The sequence below is a fragment of the Ambystoma mexicanum genome, chromosome 1q (assembly GCF_040938575.1).
Source record: "Ambystoma mexicanum isolate Mex_15411 chromosome 1q, UKY_AmexF1_1, whole genome shotgun sequence".
Classification (NCBI taxonomy): Eukaryota; Metazoa; Chordata; class Amphibia; order Caudata; family Ambystomatidae; genus Ambystoma; species Ambystoma mexicanum.
Genome location: NC_090922.1, coordinates 492,077,288 through 492,100,690, shown reverse-complemented (window position 1 = coordinate 492,100,690; position 23,403 = coordinate 492,077,288).

Sequence of the window (23,403 nt, the reverse complement as noted above, 5' to 3'; positions counted from 1 at the left end):
CCTTGGCCTGATCATAAACTACTACTATAAAAACTGTTCGGATCCCAATAACGTGTTGCTCATTCCTCCATCTCAGAAAAGGGCTTCATCCTAGTCAGGACTCTGAAAATAATATCCCAATCTAATCTTCTAACTTTGCTAAGGTTTGCCATCATTCTACTATTCTCAAGGAATCTCCTTATACATTAACACACAATTAGATTATGAACTCGCCAGAAACCTGGATATCCTTGCACCCACAGTTTGCAAAATACAAAAGCTCTTATGAAAAATAATACCTTTGATTCCTTGTATTGTTATGCTCATGCTTGTTATTTTCATGATCTCCAGGCACTCACTGACTAACTGAATATATTATGGTGCCTAAGCATTCAAAGACCAATATACTTCTTTATCAGGTTGTGGTCAAAGGTTAAATTAGCAATGAAAATAAATCACAAAGCTATCCGAAGCTGGGAAAGCTGCATGACTTGCGGGAGCCCGGAAAACCCGCACAGGCCGATGTCCTACCGCTAAATGCCTGCTAAAGCCAGCATGAGAGAGGGCCAGAGGACTTTGGAGCATGTTGAACCTGCGACACATAGTGAACAGAACTGGGAGAAGTAACCTGCAGGGTTCCAGAGTTTAACAAGACAAGCACACTGTCAAACACCAAGTAAGAAATGGTGGAATTGTGTTAAGGAATAGTTATTTCTGTTGTATGAAATCTGTGTAAAGACTTAAACTTGGCATACAGAACCTGCAGAGAGGCTGATGGTTGTAATGCAAGAATCTGACAAATTTGTATAAAGAAAGACAGAACCTGACAAACGTTTAAACTCTCTTCCTGGAAAAGGGAACAAAGTGTTAGGCCAGGGAGACGCCAACGACAGAGGCCATTGCTCTGGCCTCCTTTTTATTGTTAAGTTTTCCTAAGTGCTAGGGCCAGTTAGTGATTAGTATTTGGTCTAAGGACTATTTTCTTTTGGACGAGCACACTTACTTTTAGTTTGTTAGGCAGGGACCTTCCCTCTTAGCGATAGGGCTAGATTGGCATTTTATTTTATTTTTTATAAAAACCCTTAAACATGATATCACTTAGTCTGACTGACTCCTTCTTCTGGTTCAACATATAACCTTGAATGTCTAAGTTGAAATGATTGGTTCACATTTTCAAGTATGAGGCACACTGAGCAAACAGCACACAGTGCACTATTCTAACAGTGGTAACATTTTTATATTTACGAAATTGTAACCAAGCTATTAATGCACTGTCAAGCATGGGGCACAGTAGGATAAAAATCAGACATTGCACCAAGTAAGCTTTGTTTTGGTAACATTTCGGTACTGGTTCCATCGTATGTAGACCAGTGTTTGTAAGTATCTCCAGTTGACATAAAGTACCAAGCTATCATGGCATGGTGGATACAAAAACATGCACTTGCCTCTATAAATGGTTTTATTGCAACACACTAGTACTATGTTCCATTCTCAGGCTGGTTTGTGCATTGCCATCACTTCTAGTAAATGTTTTGGGTCTGGATGCCAGGAAGATGCATAGGGCATGCAGAGCCGTTAAGGCTAGTGCTTGGGCTTGCAAGAGCTCGTTAAGGCTAGTGAGCATGTGAGTTGTTTAAGACTGTGAGTAGAAGGTATGAAACAGCACATCTTTTCTTCAAACTGTCTGTTATTGAATTTTACATTTTTTCAATTTTTTTCTACTATGCCATCAAAGTTTTTCCCACACTGGGTCCCATTCATTGGACATGTTATATTTAAATGTCTGTACATGTTACATATTGCATGCAAAACATGGCGTGAATAAAGTGGCCCTGCTTCATATTGTTAATTCCCAGCACTGCAGTCGGGTACAGCGCTCCAATGGGTGTTATCATTTATCTGTCCCTTTTCTGAATTTTACTGCTATATGCATAAAGTTCCATATGAATCTGGATTCCTTGTGTAGGTTATACAACTATCAGAGAAAGGAAAAAAAAAATTCTCTAGGTCCAGGTCTGTATGGGTTTTTTTTCGGTTCTCATTTTATCGCGTGACCACCATCTGATGAAGATCTCTGCTGGGCTTCAAAACTTTTACCATCACAGAATAATATTATCAGTTAGTCCAGTAAAATGTATCCAAACATGGAATTTGTTTGATTTTAAAACTGGACCAAAATGGTATCAAACCTTTTTTTCATATAAATAATAAGAAATGGTACAACACTGAGTTGGACCTGAACGGTAACCGTCAAACAGAATATTGGCATGTCATTAGTGAAAATCTTTTGGCAAAGAGGACAAAATGAGCTTCCTAAAACCAATTTTCAGAAGTCTTCCAAATCTGTAACGGGATAGGAATTCCTCTGGTCCATTCACCTCAAACTATGGAAGACATGCCTTCTTTCTTCCAGGATAAGTGCATTGCTATTCAATCTAACATTTGTATTTTTATTTATTTATGTATTCAATCTAACATTTGTACTTGTATTTATTTGAAACAGAAATGTCTCACAAAGTAAGCAATAACAGAGAGCAGATGCTGTCCTTATGTAAGATTATGTAAGATGCCTTTACATATAAGCATTGAACAAGAAATACTACGTTGTGAGTGGGTAAGAGCAGGGGCTCGATTGGAGTACATAATATTTTTAACATTGAGTCCTCAAGGCCAATATTTATACATTCACAAATTACGTAGAGTATTTCAGAGTGCAGAATGCAGTAAAGGCGAGAGGTGGTTTTTTTTTAGTTTTTATAGGATGGTGAGGAGGAATTGGGGGCCCCATTCCATTGCCAACAGGTGGTGTGAGAACCTGATTTTAAAGAATTCCGCTTTGAGGGGAGAGCATTTCAGTGGGGTTGACTTTTCATAAACGAGGCACAGAGAGTGAACACCCCCTACCCCCACCCCGCGCCTGGACTACCTGCAACATCTAGCACATCGCCTGGCCAGACCACCTTTGTCCGCCCCACCTTCGGGCTTGAAAATCTCAGTGCGGCACCTCTGAGCGCCCCCATTGAGCCCGCCTTCGTTAACCTTAAACCCACCACTCCCCCCCCCCCCCCATGTAGTCAAAAAAGCATAACTCCACAAGTTTTAACTGGTCAGTCCACAGGAACGCCGCCTCACAACAGGTGGCTCAAGTAACCCCCTGGCCTTATAAAAATCGGGCACTGAGTGATCCGCCTTATTGGCTTGCAAGTGTTATGGGCAACGCAGAACCTCCGGGCCCCGTCAGGTGCCACTTTGTGCTTCCCTTCCATGCGAGGAGTGCCCAATCATGCCTGACATCTCACAAGTATTATACAATCACTTCAAGCACTTAACTGAGTGTCTGTGCCCCCCGCAGGGCGACCCGTACCTGAAATTGTATAGCGTTGCACACTGTTAGGCAGAATTGCAGGCAGTACCCTCTGGGAACACCACACACAATTAGGACTACACGTGTAAGCAACAACCAACCTTTGGTTTAAGTCTGTACCACACACTTTTGGTAGCAAGCTGAGCAGCCAGGCTTATCTCAAGAGGCAATGTGATCAGTAGAAGAAGTTACACAGAAGTATCACAACCACAGTGGTTCAAGTAGACACTTGCACTCAAGGTTTCTTGGTAAAAATACTTTTACACAGTCATTTAGAAAACATTCACTAGTAGAAATCAACTCAATATTAAACACCAATGTACTACAGCACACAATTCTAAGTTGTAGGGACAGTTTGAGCTCCCCTGAAAAAGGAGCCAGATGGCACTTCAGTGCTTTTAAATAGGAATAAAAAGCATAGGTTTGTCAAAAGGGTTAGAAAACACTTCTTTTAGATAATGCAAAGGTTCAATGTACCAGGAGGTCAGTTCAATTCAATAGGCCAGGCCAAAATCAATAGCCTAGTGTTCTTGGATAGGACAGCACAGTTGTGGTACAGATGTAGAAATCTTTGTAAAAGTAATTCAGATGATAAAGAAAGATCTGCTGTGTCACAAGCTCATTAGGCCTGCAAGTTGGGAAAGTTTCACGAACTTCCACCGCAAGAGTTAGGATCTCTCAACCGGATGGCACAGTAAAGTGAAGCAAAAAGATATAGCTGAAGACGTTAGTTCCTGGCAGTTTCTGCAGATCTCTCTGTTCCTGAGCCTCAGTCATGGGGATAAGAGGGAGGATGTCGGGGGACTCCTGCACTGTACGGGATCGTCGTCGGCGCAAACAAGATGGCGTCACTTCAGCTCAAGTAGCTGTGGCTTCCAAACACAAACTGGCGTCCTTGAAGGAGCTTCTCTGTCGAATGGAGATCTGGCAATTCGGAGTTGCAGCAGGGCTTCACCGGGCAAACCAACGGTCCAGTGGTTACAGCAGCTGTCCTCTTCCAGCTCGTCTTCAGTTCATTGATTCCAGTGGTCGACTGCCTTCCAGTCCTGGAGACTCGCCTTTTAAACAGTTTTCTCCCATTCATTCCAGCCTAGCTGTCACTCACCCAGCAAGGTGGCTGTCCTTGCTGGACAGACAGCCAGCCAATCATGCCAGAGTGCATTTGGGTCTCCTAGGAGACCAAGCACAGGGAGTTTTGGGCACCTCCCTCACTTCCTGCCCACCTCAGACACTCAGATGCTATGGGCAGACTTCAGTCCTGAAGCCTGCCAAAGGCTCACGAGAAAGGGACCAAACCTGGTTTGGCGCGCAGTGTTAAACACCAGAAGGACCTTTCCACAAAGAAACAGCAAAAAAAGATGGCCGGAGTCTGTTTTTACAGAAGGGTCTTGGGCACCATTTTGAAAAACATGGCGGCCCCGAGCTACCGGTGTTCGTTGTCGGGAAAAACCATGGTAGTTCGTTATAAAACTGCTACCACCAGCCATTTCAATAGGACAGGGTAGCTTTTGACAGCTACAAGAGTGTTTAGACATAGTAACCCCTCCAGCACTCTATAGGAAGATAGTATATGCTGGGTCTATGAATTTAAAAAGACTAGTAAAGTCAATTTAACTCTACATTCTCTGGGGAACAGTAGTTCATCCCAAAGAAGGTATTTAAATCTTGGGAAGTCCAAAGCACACCCCTTTGCCACTGTACTAAAGGTGCTGTGTGACACAACAATACAAAGATGATGCCTTTGGAGTTATCTAAAACTCCATAACCAAAGAAAACAAGAGTAAAACACATCAAAATTCATGAGAGAGAGGGAAAAAAGATTCACACTCTCTCCAGGGAAAAGAACAAGTCTTCAAAATCCAGCAAAGTTGCTGGGGGTCTCTAAGGTGAAGGGAAATAAACACATTTCTGAGAATTCGCCCTAACACACACACCGGGTTGTTTCCTGAATCACCGCTGCAGCCCGGGCTGAGAGTACGGCAGCATACAGCCAGCGTCCCTCCCAGCTTCAGAATTCCCCGAACAAACCGATGTGACCACCCGTGCTGGAAATCTTCAATAAACTGCACCTGAGAGCGCAAAGACTACAACCCTTCCCGAGGGCTGCTAGGAATTGTAGTTCTCCCACCAATCCAGACCTACACATGCACTGCACACCTTTTTCTGCCTCAGCCCCAATTCCTGACACAAATACTACGGCAGCTTGAAGAAGTGATCATTAGAAAAGACATGTGATACTATGTGAATCAGATGAGGAGGACATAGAATGGTGTTCAATACTGTGTATTGACCCAACATTGACAATAACAGGTGTGACAGACAAACAGTTATTTTTAGATGGGGAAGAAGAGGAGGAGAGGGAAATAATGGTCCAGCTGTAAATCACCTGCCCCATAAAAGTATTAGAGAAGCTAGTGCCACAACTAACACACATGGTGAAAAAAGAGGCACACAGGAAGACTAAAAAAGGTCCCAGGGAAACTGTGGTCAAACGTACCCAATGATGTGGTGGAACTAAAAGGAGCTGAGACTGTGAAAATAAAATTGAAAGAGGGAGCATTGCTACCAAGAGTGAAGCAGTAACCACTGTCCAGCGAAGCAGATGAAGGAATATATACCACCATCCTTGCACTATGGCAACAGGGTTTAATACAGGCATCCAGGTCCCTGTGTAACATGGCCATTTCCCCCATAAAGAAATCAAAGGGGGGGGGGTCATGAAGATTCATACAGGACCTCTGCCCCTTAAATAATGTTGTTGAGGCTGAGTTGACACTCCTGTCAAACCCAGCCACAATATTCTGCAACATTCCACCATGAGCAAAGTACTTTACAATGATTGATCTCAAGAATGCCTTCTTCGCTATCCCATTACATCTATACTCCAGATATCTGACGACGGGGTTACACACAAGGTTACCGCTGGGTACTACGAATCACCCAGTATATTTAACATTGTGATCCAGATGGGCTTGAGCAATTTGCAAACGCCAAGCTACAGTATGTAGGTCACTTGTTGGTATGCAGTACAAAATTTGGAGCAGTGCAGGGTAGACTCGATACACCTTTTAACATTGCTGGCTGACAAAGGATACAAGGTGGACAAGCACAAGTTACAGTATGGCCAGAGAGATGCGGTATACCTGGGACAGATCATAAGTACAGAAGGACAGAAGATACCAGAAAGAGTAGAGGCAATACACATAACACCTCCAACCCACACAGTGTAAAAGATGCAGCAATTTCTGGGATTGTGCAATTATTGTGGGCCACAGGTGTTCGACTAATCCACGTTCACAAAGCCTCTTCTCCAGGCACTGAAAGATGCATAGAAAGAGAAAGAAAAAAATGGACTGCAGAAATTTAAGTGAATTTTGCCGAACTCAAAGAGCCATCGGCCAATGTGCCAACATTGGCAAGCCCCAACTACAAGGAAAAGTTCTCAACCTGTTTTCTCATTCAGACAGTACAGTAATGATGGCAGTCCTTACGCAGAACACCAACCCACCCAAGTCCCCTGAATGTTAATTTCTGACCTGGAAGCTCCGACTGCCTGATCCTTTATGCTTAGGGTGAGGGGAGCCTGAGGGAGAGGCTGAATTACTATGTGTGGGTATTTGGGAGTGATAGTCATGGAAGGCTTCAGTATCCAGGGGGGTCTTCACATGGGATGGAGAAGCCTGTACTAGGAGAGTCTAAATTCATGAATTTAGATGCAAGTGGGCTCTGTGAGGTCCTAGAACAGTTTAGGTTAAGAGTGCCTAGATTCATTGAAATTCAAGTAGCAGGTGGCTCGGGAGGGGCTGGAATAGCTCATGTTAGGAGAGTCTGATTCCATTCAATGACATTTGCTGCCTCTTGTCACAGAGGCCAGATCTGAACTGATTAAATAAGAAAGCTTATGGATGGGTTATGTAGGTTGTGCGAGGTGGTGGGGTTGCTGAACTTTGGTGGGTGGATTGAGGCAAATGAGGGGGTTGTTTGTCGTGCTGGGGAAACTCATGTTTTGAGTGCTTTCCTGAAGACACAGTGGTCCTCTATGCAGTGGATCTTTACATAGAGAGATTTTCAAATTGTGGGTGCTTGTACTGAGAAGGAGTCACCCCCTGTACGAATTGATCTGGTCAGTGGAATTATGAGTTTGAAGTGCTGAGCCAGAAGAATGCTTGATGAGTGATACACATCGCTTTGAAAATAACACACTCACAAATCAGAAGCTAATGAGGACTTGGAGGGCAGGAGAGATGTGTTCTCTAGGACCTAAGGCTAGGAGGAATCTTGCAGCAGTATTTTGCATTCTGAGCTGTCTCAGATGCAAGGCAGGAGCTCCTATGTATAGTGCATTGGCATAGCCTAGGTGTGTTAGTATGATTGCAACAATTGCAACAACTCTGTGTGAAAGGTTCGGCAAAGGAAACATTCTTCAAAGGATACAGATCTGGAGGAAACTGCTTTTTACCACTGAGTTGCTATGAGGTGTTAGAGCCAGGTCGGATTCCATAAGGCACCCGAGACGTTCAACACTTTTATAGGTGGAGGGTTGTGGGCCCAGAGAGGGAGGCCAGGGGGTGGGTTGAGGGAATAGATCATTTTTTCCACATAGAAAGATCTCGGTTTTGCATGGTTTGAGTAGCAGCAGCCTGGCCATCATCCAGCTTGGGTTGTGTCTAGCACATAACATCAATACCTGGATGTACAGGGCTGGTACATAATAGATCTAGTGGGATATATGAGTATACAAGTGAAATTGAATAGAGTCAGATGTATAAGCTTTGTCAATGCTTGCTATTTTAGGTTTGATGTTTGTTTTACTGTGAGATAAAACCTATATTTTATTTATGCTTCATGCATGAATAAGTATTGTTTTCTCATGTTATGACACAATTCCATATTCTGATAAATGTTTCAGTATCTTTCAAGTGGTGAATATTCACTGATGTGAGTAAATGTTCTATTTGCATGAAATGCTACTAAGTGTAAGAATAGTAAAATATATTAATTGTGCAGAAGTATATATACATTATCAGGGTTTTGGGATGAACAGACAACTCATGATTCGGAAAGTGTAGGTCATAGAGGTTTATTTAACAAGAAGAGTATTTCAGCTTGCTTAAGGGCCATAGTACATCAGTTCATCCTTTTATACACTTGACATTTCCTCCTGGCGTTTAAGTAAAAGGTTTCTCAGGATGTTGAGCTCCTTGGTAGCCACTTTCACTCATCAGAGCTTGATGTGTCCATTAGTCAAAGGTCATGATTCCTACCTTGTTTGATACTTCACCACACCTCTCTAGGCCTGGGAATCGAGTAGCACAAGTACTGCAATGCTTTTGGAAGACTGCTACACTGGGCTAGTGGGTGTCCCACCAGGTGGGTGTCCCATTGACTGGACCCTTTATACCTTTATATTTGTGGGTCTACTACAAGGCCTGCCAGGGCCAAGCCCTGGACAGCTGTGAACCTTGATGGGCTGAGCATGGGAATCGGTCCTTCAGATCCATGATCTTTTTTCAACTGCCCCCTATTGATCTCCAAGGGATATCTGCAGACTGGGCCGTCATAATGACCATCCACCTGCAGATCTCTGCTGTCTCACCCAAAACCATTCATTCCTGTAGCCTGCTAGTGACCACACCCGCAAGCACCATTCCTCTAAGCTTGTGACTGTATGTGTGGTACATTTGGTAATTGTTCGCCATTTTCTATATTAAGCCATTGTTGAATGCTCTGATTCTCTGGGTTGTTGGACCCCATGTTTCTGTCATCCCACTTGGGTCGTGCAAACATTTACTGCCATTTCACAGTTCTGTGGTGCTGACTTGACTTTAATCAAATATCTTAAATTAGATTCCATGAATAAACAATTTGAAGATTTTAAAGCATTCAATACTAATAAAAAATGATTTTTTTAAAAACAAAATAAAAAAAACAAATAGGTTACATTCTAAAACTTAGGTGCAGCACTTTAATCTAAATCAAGGATCTGGACAAAAAAATATGAAAGTGAAATGAGTTACATTTTCAGATAAATCATCTTCTAATTCAGATTTTGAGCAAGAAAATGTGTCTACCTCGAACTATGACTCTTACAAAGATGAAACTAATAATTTTCTGGGAAGACGTGGATAGAGTGAGGAACCAAAAGAAAGGTCTTTCAGACCAGAATAAATGTACAACAGAGAGTTTCCTCAACAACATGAGTATTCCAAATCAAAGTAGGTCTTATCATCAATAGATGAGAGTTTGACTCATATTACAGTTTTTAATCTGACTGATAAACATCTGTCATCTATGACATTTGAGTCAGTTGTCATTCAAGGATTACAAAAAATGAAGGCCCATAATAAACATGTTGAATGTAATCTTACTAAAGACGAGTGTAGGTCACTACAAACAGTTAATACAAATTCCTCTATAATTGTCTAACCTGCTGATAAAGTCAATTGGATCATTATTTTAAAAGCCTCTGAATATGATAATGAAGTGATAAGACAATCAGAGACCTTAGATATTATCGCCCTTGAAAACAGATCTGACAAGTGATCTACAGAAAGTAATTGGTTCACTTACAGATAAGTCAGAACATTTCCATCACAGAAACTTACCTTCTTCATTAGTAAGAATCCACATCAGCCCGCGTTTGAATTTTTTCCAAAGGTTCATAATTTTCCTGCAAACCTTCAAGAAGACCTATCATCTGAGCGTGTCTCTTTGTGTTGGAACATCTGGCCAAATAGTTTTTTTTTAATTAAACTATCTACTATATACCCAGTTGTGTGATATATTTAGTGCAATGGTTTTCACTTTAATTCTATATCAGATTGGTTAATCTCTTTAGAAATGTAGAGCCTTTATACAAATATACCCCAATAAGAAGATTTGGAAGTAAAGAAAGAATGCTTAAGTTCAAGACCTATCCCACATTAAGTTCAAACAATTGTTCTTAATTCAATTGGCTACTGAAGCATTTCAAATTTTTTAGTTTTTTAGGGAGTGTTTTTTCAACATGTTACGGGGACTTCACTGAGAGCAGTCTTTGCGCACAGTTTGGGAACCTGTATTTTGCAAAATTTTAGCCACCATATATTTGGCATGCCAATAATGTGTTTCTACCATCAATTGCTTTATATCAATGTTACATTGATGAAATTTTGGTTCTATGTGATTTCCATATGTTTTTCCGCAGGACATTTAACCACACCTGCCCCCCAACTCCTCTTCTAAATTCTTTACTACCCTAACCCACCGCCACATACATTTGCAGTAAAATGTGTCAGAAAGAAATCGATGCTTTCTCCCTCGATGGAAAAACCTGCAATGGAATCTACCTATTCTGATATTTTAATGATATGGAGAAATGATTAATCAAAATGAACACAATTTTTAACAAGGATTAATTGCACTGCATGGCAGCCTCAAGTTACAGCTACTTGTGATCAGAATGAATTACCATTTGCATAATTATTCATTATAAAACATTAAGGGAAACTTCCAGTGATGTTCTATAGAAAACCTGCAGACAGAAACAACACTTTACATATTACAAGTCAACATCCTGCAAGCCTGTGACAAAACGTACCATTCAATCAATGCTTCAGAGCAAAAAGCAATTGCACCTCATTATCTGATTTTCAGATTCCAGCAGATATCATTACTATAAGACTTCAAAAGAGAGGCTATCCTTTTAGCCTTTTGAAAAAAAATTATAAGAAAGTGAGATTTTACAATGATAATGGAGACATTTTATTTACTGAAAAGAAGATAACTGAATCCATTAGAATAGTATGTGTCACGAACCTGGCATAAATTACAATTGTCAGACAATAATTTACAAAAATCTTGGTTTGCCTTTAAGAAAGACATGTCTCTAGTCCATGCTATGCATGCAACAGGTGCACAAACTAAAGTAACAACCTCCATTTCGAACGGATAATTGGTCATTAATCTTACAGAAGCTGTTCAGTCTGTCAGTTTGCCACAAACGTTACAGAATTTGCATTTTCCGATATAACCTGGAATTTAAATGCTTTCACAAATTAAAAAAAAACTCAGAATGTGATATGTATTATTTGTCGCCCTTGAAATAAGTGTTATGTAGTTAAGACACAACATTCAATCCATTGTAGGATCAGAGTACATTGATCTCGACTCCAAAATCGAATGACTACAGCACCAATGGTTAGTCATTTTATTCAAAACAATTATAATCAAGATGATAATAAATGGTTTGCTTTTGAAAAAGTAGTTTTGGATTCTAGAGGAGATTCATTAGATGAAAAACTGTCTCAAAATGAACTATTTAGAAAGTATATAATCTTCACTCACATTTAGATGGATTATGTGACAAAATCCCTTACGAAGTGGTCCACTGGCTTGTCATTGTTATAGATGTGAGACAATTCAGATTACCTTTGTATTTATAATTACAAACAGTTTATGAATTTATTTTACTGAAATAAATTAATATGTAAATCATGTATAACTAAAAGCATCAACATAAATGTTTCTGATGTGGTCAAATTGATTTTTATTAATGAATTGGAGATAAGGGAGACATGTGATTAGAGTTATGTTTTCTGGCAATTTTCAGATACCTGTGTATTTGTTGAAGTCCTCTGGAAGACATGCACCAGTAATTTCTTTGGTTAGTTGTTGAAACTAGTACATACTTAGGCTAAAAGAGATGGCTCATTGAACTAGAAGATTTTAAATCCATCTATGGTTATCTAATTTGTTTTAGAAGTAACCACTTGATTATGCATGTTGTTATCCCACACCGAGATCAGAGTTTATTGCATTTTAGGTTGCCTTTCTCTTTGTGAGTAAGTGGGACTCTTGGTTGTTTCATACGGCTTGACTCTGCCAGACATATTTCTGGAAAGTATTCCATTGCATAAAGCCCACTGTATAGATGTGTTGCTTGTGACATACAATTTCTGTTGGGAACTGCCATTGCCTAAGTGGTACTGAGTGGCATTCAAGCCTGAAGAGTCAGGGGTATCACAAGTCTGGGATCTAGGTGTTGATCTGCGGAGGCATGGGGGTAATTTTGCAGACTTGCTCTCCCTGGTAAGGGGGTCATACCTTCTACGCCATCCGGTGGTTCTCTGTTGTTTGACCCTCAGGTCCGTATCCCTGATCTCAGGTATTGCTTCCTACTGGGCCACTTACTCCTCACAAAGTCCTAACATCCCCTATCTCTAGGTGCTTTAGGGCGTAGTGATGGGGTGACTACACTATGGCTGGTGATGAACTGTAAGACTGAGTGATCCCTTGTTTACTTCCTCTGTGCCCCACATATTGGAGCATGTAGTGGCACCATACCTCCATGTTCACCTCAGTCCCATTTGCAGACATTGGTATCTAGTCACATAGTGCACAAATAAGATGGATGACATAATAGATGATGATCTTGTCATTGTAGTCAGCCAGTGCAACAAGTCAAAAGGTATCTGGATGAGCCATTCACTAGAAACTCTTTTGGTGAGGAGTCAAGGCCAAGGATGATCCGTCCCTGCTGCTGTTCTGCATCACATAGTCATTGGTTGCTTTGTGCTTGACAAACCGGTGCTGAAGCATGTACAGACGCAACATCCATTTGGTGGAAACCTAGTTGCGGCTACTCCAGGGTATCCATGAGCTATTTGCAGTCTATGTAACAGCTGCCAAGTTTCAATAGAATGTATGAAATGGCTACATACAGTGTGATCTATAACTGTGTGGCTGAACCATGTTTCCATTTTTAGGAAGTCTTGTGTTATCAGGTAAAACTAATGTGCAAAATGGTGCCCAGGGTGTTATTTCCGTTTTATCACACAACATCAAAGGTAAAGGGCTAGCAGTAGGAAGAAGGACAGTGGGATGCTTCCCAAATGAAGTTGTCCTCTTGCACACTACCCAGCTAGGAGAGGAAACAGGGAGTAGAAGGGTCCCACTCTTTAGTGCCTGCTACATGCTTGTCTCTGTCCTCCTTTAGAACTGGCACTAATTGGCTGTTTGCAATTGCAACTGTCGGCAGTCCAGAAAGTTACAATATGGTTGTCCTTAGGAATTTCCTAATATTAAGGATGTATTCCCTCAGGATTGATGAAACAACCCTTATGTACCATCACCCTAAGAAATAAGGACAAGTGCAATGTCTTAAGGAAATCGAGGGAACTGAATCATGGATTCTTTTCTCAAATAACCTAATGCCTGAAGTCAAAATTGATATTGAAGACTGATGGACTCAGTGTGTTTTGTTATGACCATGTACCTCTCTAAGGAATGAGGACAGTTATCTCAGGAGGATGACTGTCTCGGGAGGATAGCTCAGGGGCAACGTGCTCACCTTGGAAGCAAGACGACACAGAGCAACAACGGTTCAAACCCTGGGACCGTTCTTAGAAACCTCTGGGTATTAAGCGCGTTATAAATAACCTATCATATCATGTTATATTTTGTAGTCAGTAGTAAGGAGAATGCCTATGGCTTGCCTCTATACTAAATCCATCTTGAATGTGATACACTTTAACTGGGCTCTGTAATTCATGTGATATTCCATATGCATTTCAAGGTTTCTCATTGAGCACCATATTTGTTTCTACGTGTATGTGAGTTATTTTAATGCTAAGTTTGTACTATGTCACTATTTCAAAATTAAATTCTTTGTATATGCTGCCGCAACTTTGTGTGCATTGAATGTCCAGTAAGAATAAGTGAGCTTCTCACTGTCTAGAAAGCAGTAAAATCCTTTTGTTGTACATATTTGTTTCTAGGTGTATGTGAGCTATTTTCATGCTAAGTTTGTACTATGTTACTATTTCAAAAATAAATTCTTTGTATATGCTGCCGCAACATTGTGTGCATTGAATGTCTAGTAAGAATGAGTGAGCTTCTCACTGTCTAGAAAGCAGGAAAAACCTCTTGTTGTACATATGTGTTTGCAAGAAATAACCAGGGCCCACATTATTTTTGAGCCCCCTTCAAAAAAATAAAAAACACAAATGCTTATTTTGTGGCATGGTCTCTGCTACTGAGCTGTTTTCCCCAAGAATAATATGCGCTGGTTGAAGTGGGCATAGAGAAATGGAGCAGAAGGGACAGATGGATGTGGAACAAAGACAGACTGAAAGGCAGTGAACACAAGTGAGAGTAGAACGATAAGACACAGAGTGCAGGATAGACTCACAAAAAAATCAAGTTGGCAATAGGGATAGAGCAGAGATAACGAGAAAGTCGGAGGACTCAAAAATGAGACATAGGGATATTTGTAAATAAAATGAGGGAACAACGTTCTAGATTGCTCAACGAATGCGCTGGACAGAGAGACTGGTACGGAAAACAAGGGACGAGAGAGTGAGACACAGCTTTCTAATGGGGTAGTACTGACATTCCTACACTGTGCTGTTACAATACTCATGTGTAGATAGCTGCACTGCTCAGCTGCAACTAGGGGTGTACTGAATAGTAAATGTACTATTCGGCCTAATACCAAATAGTTGGCTTACGTATTCGGCCAGAGCCGAATAGTGTTTTACTACTAGAAATGTGTCAATATATGCATAACAAACCAAAACTGTTGGCTTTGCCAATGCTGTTTTAACAGGACTTCAGTGAAGGACATGCATAGTACTTATAAATAGATCATAGCTGTAACTAAGATTTAGAAGGGGAGTTTTATTATTGCTTGCTTTGATTGTCTAATAAGAAATTTGCTAGGGAACTGGTGTTGTGTGGGAGTTTTCAGTTGAAAACATTTCAACTCCAATTACTTTTACCCTGCCTTCTCTCCAGGATACCTAACAGTTGAGGTCTTGTGGTCAGCTGCAGGAGTGGATTTGAGACAGGGGTCCCGACAGGACTTTAGTGTATACACAGAGAGCAAATTTGATGAAGGTGGACTTATACATGCTCTATAGATAGATAGCCAACCATCCAGAATCATGGCAGATTTTATAAATGTGCTGATCTGTCAATGTGTGGCTTATATAGAAGTTGTTGTCTTTTATTTCTAAAGGGGAAAAAACAAAACTGCACAAAATTACTGGATGCAAGAAAGTAGGCATTGAAAAAAGTCAATATATTAGCTAGTATAAAGGCACTGTTTTCTGTGTTGCCATCTATAAACATTTTATGTCTATGCCCCTTGGTCGCCAGTTAAATGTTGCTGGGGGATCTCGCTGTCTTCGGGTCGCCTCGGGCGTTTTGAGCCAGGGAGGGTGGGACTGGCGAGGGTTGGGGTTGATCTCTGGCTGTCTGCTTTCCAGAGGTGTTTGGGTAAAGTACGGTCGGCGTTGTGCTGCTGATGGTCACTGGCCCCACGTGTGTATGCAAGCTCTGCTGGGGTCCTCGGGGCTCCTTTCAGGTCTCTTATTTTCTAAACTTCCTTTTGTGCCAGCTCACAACATGTGCAAATACTTTCTGAGAGCCCACATTAAAGAGTTAAATGAGTGTGAATTAGCAGATGGGCAAAATATTTTCAGGCAAAGCGTAATTGGGAGATTTTGCCTGCCATTCCCCGGAGGTGCCCTAGGGGTGTAACGGTATTAGTTTTATGTCGGTATGATAACCTTCTTGCCAAATGACGGTATATCATGGTTATCGCGGTATAGCAGGTGGAGTTAACTAATCTTAACAAATATTTTTTAAAACGTCATAAATTGTCAGATTTATCATCGCAAACAAAATCAGGCACCCAGGGCCAGAATTGGGCTTTTCAACATACTTTCCACTGAAATGCCACCCCTTGCTTCCACCAAACACACGCGTGGAGAGGAGATTGGGGGGGGGGGGAGCCCTGCTGCGACTGGCAAAGCAAACTGAATAGCTTTTCTTAAGTGGTCATTTAGGCTTTTAGCTCCCCCACTGGCTACTGGTGAAGATGAACATGTTGCCATCTTGATAACCTGCATGCCACAGATCAATGTAGGCTGATGGTAGCATATGCTTGTGTACACACACACGTACACACACACACACACACGTACACACACACACACACACACACACACACACACACACACACACACACACACACACTTTACCTACCTTGTGGGGACTATGTGTGGAAACCAGCCTTGTGGGGACTAACCTTTCCCAATGTTCTGGAAATGTGTTAATAGCAGAAATATATTCAGAAAAAATTCATAATACAGGATCCAACTTCAAATTTGCAAAAATACTTATTTTTAGTCGCGTGTTTGGTACCATCTTTGCGGGGACTTGAACGTGTGTTACCATCCTTATGGGGACTTACCACATTATTCTTATTTGGGATGGAATGTATAATGAGCAAATGAAAAAATGCTTACTTTATAGTACTTAGTATACAATATATTTTATATACAAGTACATTCCTGATATCTAGGCACCACAACAGATGGATTAGGATGTTTTTGAATTTGCAAGATGTTTAATTTGCATGTGAAACTTAAAGGCAGTTTGTTCTGGCAGTAAACACTATTATAAACACTAAAAAAACTTCCAGGAAAGAGAACTGTGGCACAGGAGATACCATGATTGACCCAGGATTACACTTTGTGATAAAAAAGGAAGCAGGATTTCAAATTCAAGTTTCATTCTTCCACAGGCACCATCTTCCCTATTTACACATCTCCTCTTTAGGAATGATGAGGTGTTGTTATCTACTTTTGGATCATGTTTAATATTAGTGAAGTTACCTTTCCAATAGAGATCATGTTTGATTATGGTCAATGTAAATTCTCCAAAGCAATTCTAAGTGATAATCATGATAAGGTCCCCACAGAGATGGTGTTCAATTATGACAATGGTATGGTCCCCACAGAGATGGTGTGTGATTATGATAACACCAAAGTCCCCACAGAGATGGTGTGTGATTACAATGATGTTAATGTCCCCACAAAGATGGTGTGTGATAAGAAAGAATGTTATTAAAGACACACAGAGGCCATGCAGAGGTCAACAAAAGATGGGAACTCAATCATTTCTGTCCAGTGTTAAACTCCCCGTTTGTCCTCATTTCTCATCTCCTATTGCCCACCTAAATGACTTACCTATCCTTTGCCTACTGCTTTACACTACACAAATATATCCATCTCACACATGACAGCCTTATGCATATTAATACCACATGAACCAGATAGAGGCATGCCAAAGTTCTAACCTCTATCCATTTTACTCATCCCCTAATCCAGTGGCTAATTCGGCATACTAGCACACTCATTTAATAGACCTTGGGCCCTCATCTCCATATAAATGAGAAATCCAAGTGCCACTTTCACAAACCATACTGAACCATACCAGCATTGGGCACTGAGGTAGGTACGGCCTCCACTTGTCAACACTGCAGGCTTTTCAGACGACTCCCCATCTAACCCACTAAGACCCCAACACCAGTTTCCTCTAGTAGAACCATGTGCAATAAAACCCCCAAAATGTCGAAGCTTCTCTATTAAAGACATTTCATTTTATTGGTTGTGTGTGATAATGATGTTGAAGTCCCCAAAGAGATGGTGTTTGAATATAATGATTTCAATGGCCCCACAAAGATGGTGTATGCATATTCAGATTTTTAAGTCCCCACAAAGACGGTGTACGATGATAATAACATTAACATCCTTTACAGAGATGGCATATGATAACAGTGATGATTATGTCCCCATGGAAATGGCATGTTGCTATAATGATTTTAAGTTTGTTACAGAGATGTGTGATAACGGTGATGATTAAGTCCCCAGAGAGATAGTGTGTGCCATAAAGGAGGGTGAAGACCCCACAGAGATGGTGTGTGATAATGGTAATGATTAAATCCCCACAAAGATGGTGTGCGATTAAAAATAGGTTGAAGTCCCCGCAGAGATGATGTGTGATTATTGTGATGTTAGAGTTAAAGTCCCCATGGAGATGGTGCGTGATAATGGTAATGATTAAGTCCCCATAGAGATGGTTTGTTTTTTTTAAATTTATTTATAATGTGTGCCAGACCCGAAGGTATCAGGGCACAGAAGAAGCAAGAAGACTTTCAGCTTCGGTTACATAGTGGCATATAAAATACAGGTCAGAATATACAGATGCATAATGTACACGATATAGCAGAAGCATAGATACATACGATACAAGAATAACACTATACAAACGGGACATAAATATATAGAACACTCTGGTGTGTTATTATAACGATGTTAAAGTCCCCACAGAGATGGTGTATGATTACAATGAGGATGAAGACCCCACAGAGATGGTGTTTGAAGATAATGATGTTAAAGTCCCCACAGAGATGGTGTGTGATAACGATGATGATTATGTCCCCATAGAGATGGTGTGTGATTATAATGATGGAAAAGTCCCCACAATGATGCTGTGTGATAAAAATGAGGCTGAAGACCCCCACAGAGATGGTGTTTGAATATAATGATGTTAAAATCCTCACAGAGATGGTGTTTGATTTTGATGATTAGAATGGCTCCACACAGATGGTGTATGTATATTCAGATTTTTAAGTCCCCACAAAGATGGTGTACGATGATAAAAACATTAATGTCCTTTATAGAGATGGCATATGATAATAGTGATGATTATGTCCCCATGGAGATGGCATGTGGGTATAATGATTTTAAGTTTGTTACAGAGATGTGTGATAACGGTGATGATTAAGTCCCCAGAGAGATAGTGTGTGTCATAAAGGAGGGTGAAGACCCCACAGAGATGGTGTGTAATAATGGTAATGATTAAGTCCCCACAAAGATAGTGTGCGATAAAAAATAGGTTGAAGTCCCCACAGAGATGGTGTTTGAATATACTGATCTTAAAGTCCCCACAGACGTGTGTGATTATTTTGATGTTAAAGTCCCCATGGATATGGTGTGTTATTATAATGATGTTAAAGTCCAGACAGAGATGGTGTATGATTAAAATGAGGCTGAATACCCCACAGAGATGGTGTTTGAAGATAACAATGTTAAAGTCCCCACAGAGCTGGTGTGTGATAACAATGATTATGTCCCCATAGAGATGGTGTGTGGTTATAATGATGTAAAAGTCCCCACAGAGATGCTGTGTGATAAAAATGAAGCTGAAGACCCCACAGAGATGGTGTTTGAATATAATGATGTTAATGTCCCCACAGAGATGGTGCATGATGGATGAGTATGTCCCCACAGAGCTGGTGTGTGATAACGATGATTATGTCTCCATAGAGATGGTGTGTGATTATAATGATGTAAAAGTCCCTACAGAGATGCTGTGTGATAAAAATGAAGCTGAAGACCCCACAGAGATGGTGTTTGAATATAATGATGTTAATGTCCCCACAGAGATGGTGCATGATGGATGAGTATGTCCCCATAGAGATGGTTTGTGATTATAATGATGTAAAGGTCCCCACAGAGATACTCTGCCATAAAAATAAGGCTGAAGGCCCTACACAGATTGTGTTTGATAGGGGTGGTGTTAAAGTCTCAGAGATAGTGTCATAATGATGATGCTACCTTCCACACAGAGATGTGTGACAATTGTGATGTTAAAGTCAGTGATGATATGCACCAGCATAAATTTATATATAATTGAAAATTGTATAACCTCGTTTATGCTATTTTCGTGGCTTCTTGGCATTATGCTCTGCAATAGAAGAAGGTGGGGGTTGGTGGCAGCAGAGTAAAAGGTGAGCTGCAGATTCTTAAGTGTGATTAGTACAGATTTGGATACATCGGTTTACTGTGAGGTTGTGAAGTGAGGTTGTGAAATGGATACATGGGTCTTGCGTAGACATATGAGCCCAGGTGTGTTGTATTATATACTACTAGCAGGTGTACCCGTGCTTCGCACAGTAAATCCTACTTAAGTCCTAGTTTGAAGTTTATTTAATAAACTAAACCAATGCTTCTTTGAAGACAAAATTGCTAGTGTTTCCTGTCGGAGCTAGTGTGAACAATTTGTCTTTGTTTCCAACTCTGGACCAAGCCACATAAAGCTGACCATTAAAACAGCATGAGTCACATAAATCGATTCCAGCTACTTTGAGTTGGAGCATTGAGATTGCACAGCAACATTATTGGTGTCCTGATCTACAGCCGAGGCAGCAGCGACCTCAACATAAGTGCTGTCCCCGTTTAGGGCTGAAGTGTGTAAGATTGAAGTGCTGTACCTGTACGTGTACGACTGAAACATGTACGCTTTGTACTGTTGAGATGGCATACATTCATCAGCTTCCATGCGAAATGAAGTTCCTGTAATTATCATGATAGGTTTGCCATGATGTGACTGACAATGTCATTGGGGACACGATAGAAGAGTCATGCACCATTTCCTGTCACCCGCATTACTACAAAAGCACTGTTTTGTGTCAACCGCATGACTTCAAAAGTGAGTGCCGCTAATGTCAGCTAGAATGCTGATAGTGTGAAAGTTTGGAACAATGAACTGCTGAAGTTTTCATGAACTGCTGAACTTTAGCAACAATGAACGTAGAACTACAGCGGAACTATGGTGCAGAGAGCTATATGATGGGGGGAAAGCATTGCACATTGCTTAAGAAAATCTGAAAAAGGTCTATTTTATATGTGTTACATTGTCTACACCATGGAACCCTACCCACATGCCAAATTTCAGGTTAGTAGCATGTTGGGAAGTATGCTGAACATTTCGAACAGACACACATACATATCCACAAACTTCCATTTTATATATATGGGAATATGGGATACATTACTCACCGTAATCGTATTTCTGGTGCTTGTATCTGCTTAGATTCACATGCTCTGCATAGTCCAACATCTAGTGGAAGTTGCAGAGTATCACAAGATTTGTTTTCAAAACTCAAAAATGGACGTTGACAGGCTGTGTTAATAATACTATCCCTAGTGTGACCTGTACTGTACACATGGTCCTTCACGCGTCGATGTCCCTCAGATTGTTTATTTCTGACATGAGGTTGCATGAAGTGTAGCGGGAGTACAGATGTAATGAAGCAGAAACAGTGATAGCCCAGAAAACATCTGTGTGTCTTCTACTCCAGAAGGGGAGGAAGGGTGGGCACGTTCATCTAAGCAGATAAAAGCACAGAAATACAATTACAGTGATTAATGTATCCCTTCTGGAGCTTGTGGATCTGCTTAGATCACATGTTCTGCATAGATTACCGAGCAGTATCTGGAGAAAGAGGTGGGAAGTGAGAAGGTACAGCAGCAAAGAGATGTTTTCGGACACCTTATCCCACCTGTAAATCTGCTTTAGAGTGTGTGTTAATGCAATAATGCTTTGGGAACGTATGGATGGAACTCAATGTAGCAGCTTTGCAAATGGCGTCTAGAGGGATGTTTGCAATGAAAGCTAGGGTAGCTACTATACCTCTGGTAGATTGAGCCCTTGGTGTGAAAGGTAAGACTTTCCTGGATAGGGAATAGCAGAGCTGTATGCACTTGACAATCCATCTGGAGATGGCGTTCTTTGACATGTGATCACCTTCCCTTCCAGGTGCTATGGAAACAAAGAGTTGGTCTGTTTTCCTTAGAGGTTTAGTTTTGTTCACATAGTACAAGACAACCCTCCGTACATCAAGTGTACGGAGGCTTCTTTCTGCTCAGTTAGATGGATGTGTTCTGAGGACAACCTTGTCCTTGTGTATTATGAAGAAATGGTCTTGTGCGGAAAAATCCTGTAGCTCGCTGACTCATTTTATAGAGATGATGTCTACCAGGAATGCAATCTTGTAAGTCAGATGTTTTAGGCTGGCATTGCACATAGGCTCAAAGGGTGGACCCATGAGCTTGGAGAGCATAGCACTGAGATCCCAACCCTGAGGAGGGTTGGAAATTGAGGTTACAGCCTCTTTATCCCTTCAATGAATGCCTTAATGACTGGAACTTTCCACCAGGACACCTTGTTCTGTGAAGTGGTGTAAGCTGACAGAGCTGCCAGATGCACTTTGATGGAATTAAATACTAGGCCATAATGTAGAATGTTAGCTGGGGAACAATGTTGGGTTTAGTGTTTGTGACATGCACCATATCACAAATCTCTTCCACTTATTGAAATAGCAGTGTCTGGTGTTGAGTTTTTGTGCCTCCTTTAGGATATCCATACACCTTTCTGGAAGATTCAAGTGGCCAAATTCTATGACTTCAGGAGCCAAGCTGCCAAGTTCATAGATTTAGGGTGCGGGTGGAGGGATGCTCCCTTGTATGTGTTAGCTTGTTGTATGGGCACGGGAGCTTGATTGGGTCGCACATCGCCAGTTTGAGCAGATGTGGAATCTAAGGTTGTCTGGCAAACATGGGAGCAACCACAATTAGAGTTACCTGTTCCTGGTGCATCTTGTGCACTATTTTGCTCAGGAGCGGTGTCAGGGGATAGGGGGGGTGTTGCCCAAGCACATTTCCCTGACCAGTTTATCCACAGGGCGTTCCCCTTGGACCCTGGTTGGGGAAACCTGGACGCGAAGTCTGGGCATTGTGCGTTTAGGCTTGTGGCAAACAAGTCTAATGGGGGGTGACCCCATTGTGAGAATATTCTGTCTCGAAAGGATATCTCTGTCGAGTTGGCACTCCTGTTCTTCTGGTAGAGGGTATCTGCTTAGAATGTCTGCCAGAGAATTGAGTTCCCCTGGAACATGCTCAGATGTTAGGAAAATATTCTGCTTGAGTGCCCACTTCTGTATTCTTGAGGCTAGCTTGGACAGACTTTGTCTCTTTGCTTGTTTAGGTAGAACATGGCAGTTGTGCTGTCTGTGAGGACCTGCACTGTTTGACCTGCCAGATGTTGCTGAAAGGCTTGAAGAGCCTTGAGGACTGACAATAGTTACAGGAAGTAGATATGTTTCTGTGCTGTAATGCATGTCCATTGGCCATGGGATGTGTGGTGGAAGAAGTGAGCCCCCCCCCATCCGGCGAGTGATCCATTTGTAGTGAGGATCGCTTGTGGTGGTGGAACGCGAAAGGGTTTTCCTTCGAGTAGGTTGTCCCTGGACCACCAACAAAGAGCCTGTACCAAGGTTAGCGAAACAACCACTAGATCATCCCCTGACTGCTTGCCTGAGTCCATTGTTTTGCTAACCATTCCTGCATTGGACACATGCGCAAGTGAATGCATGAGGCCCTCATCCC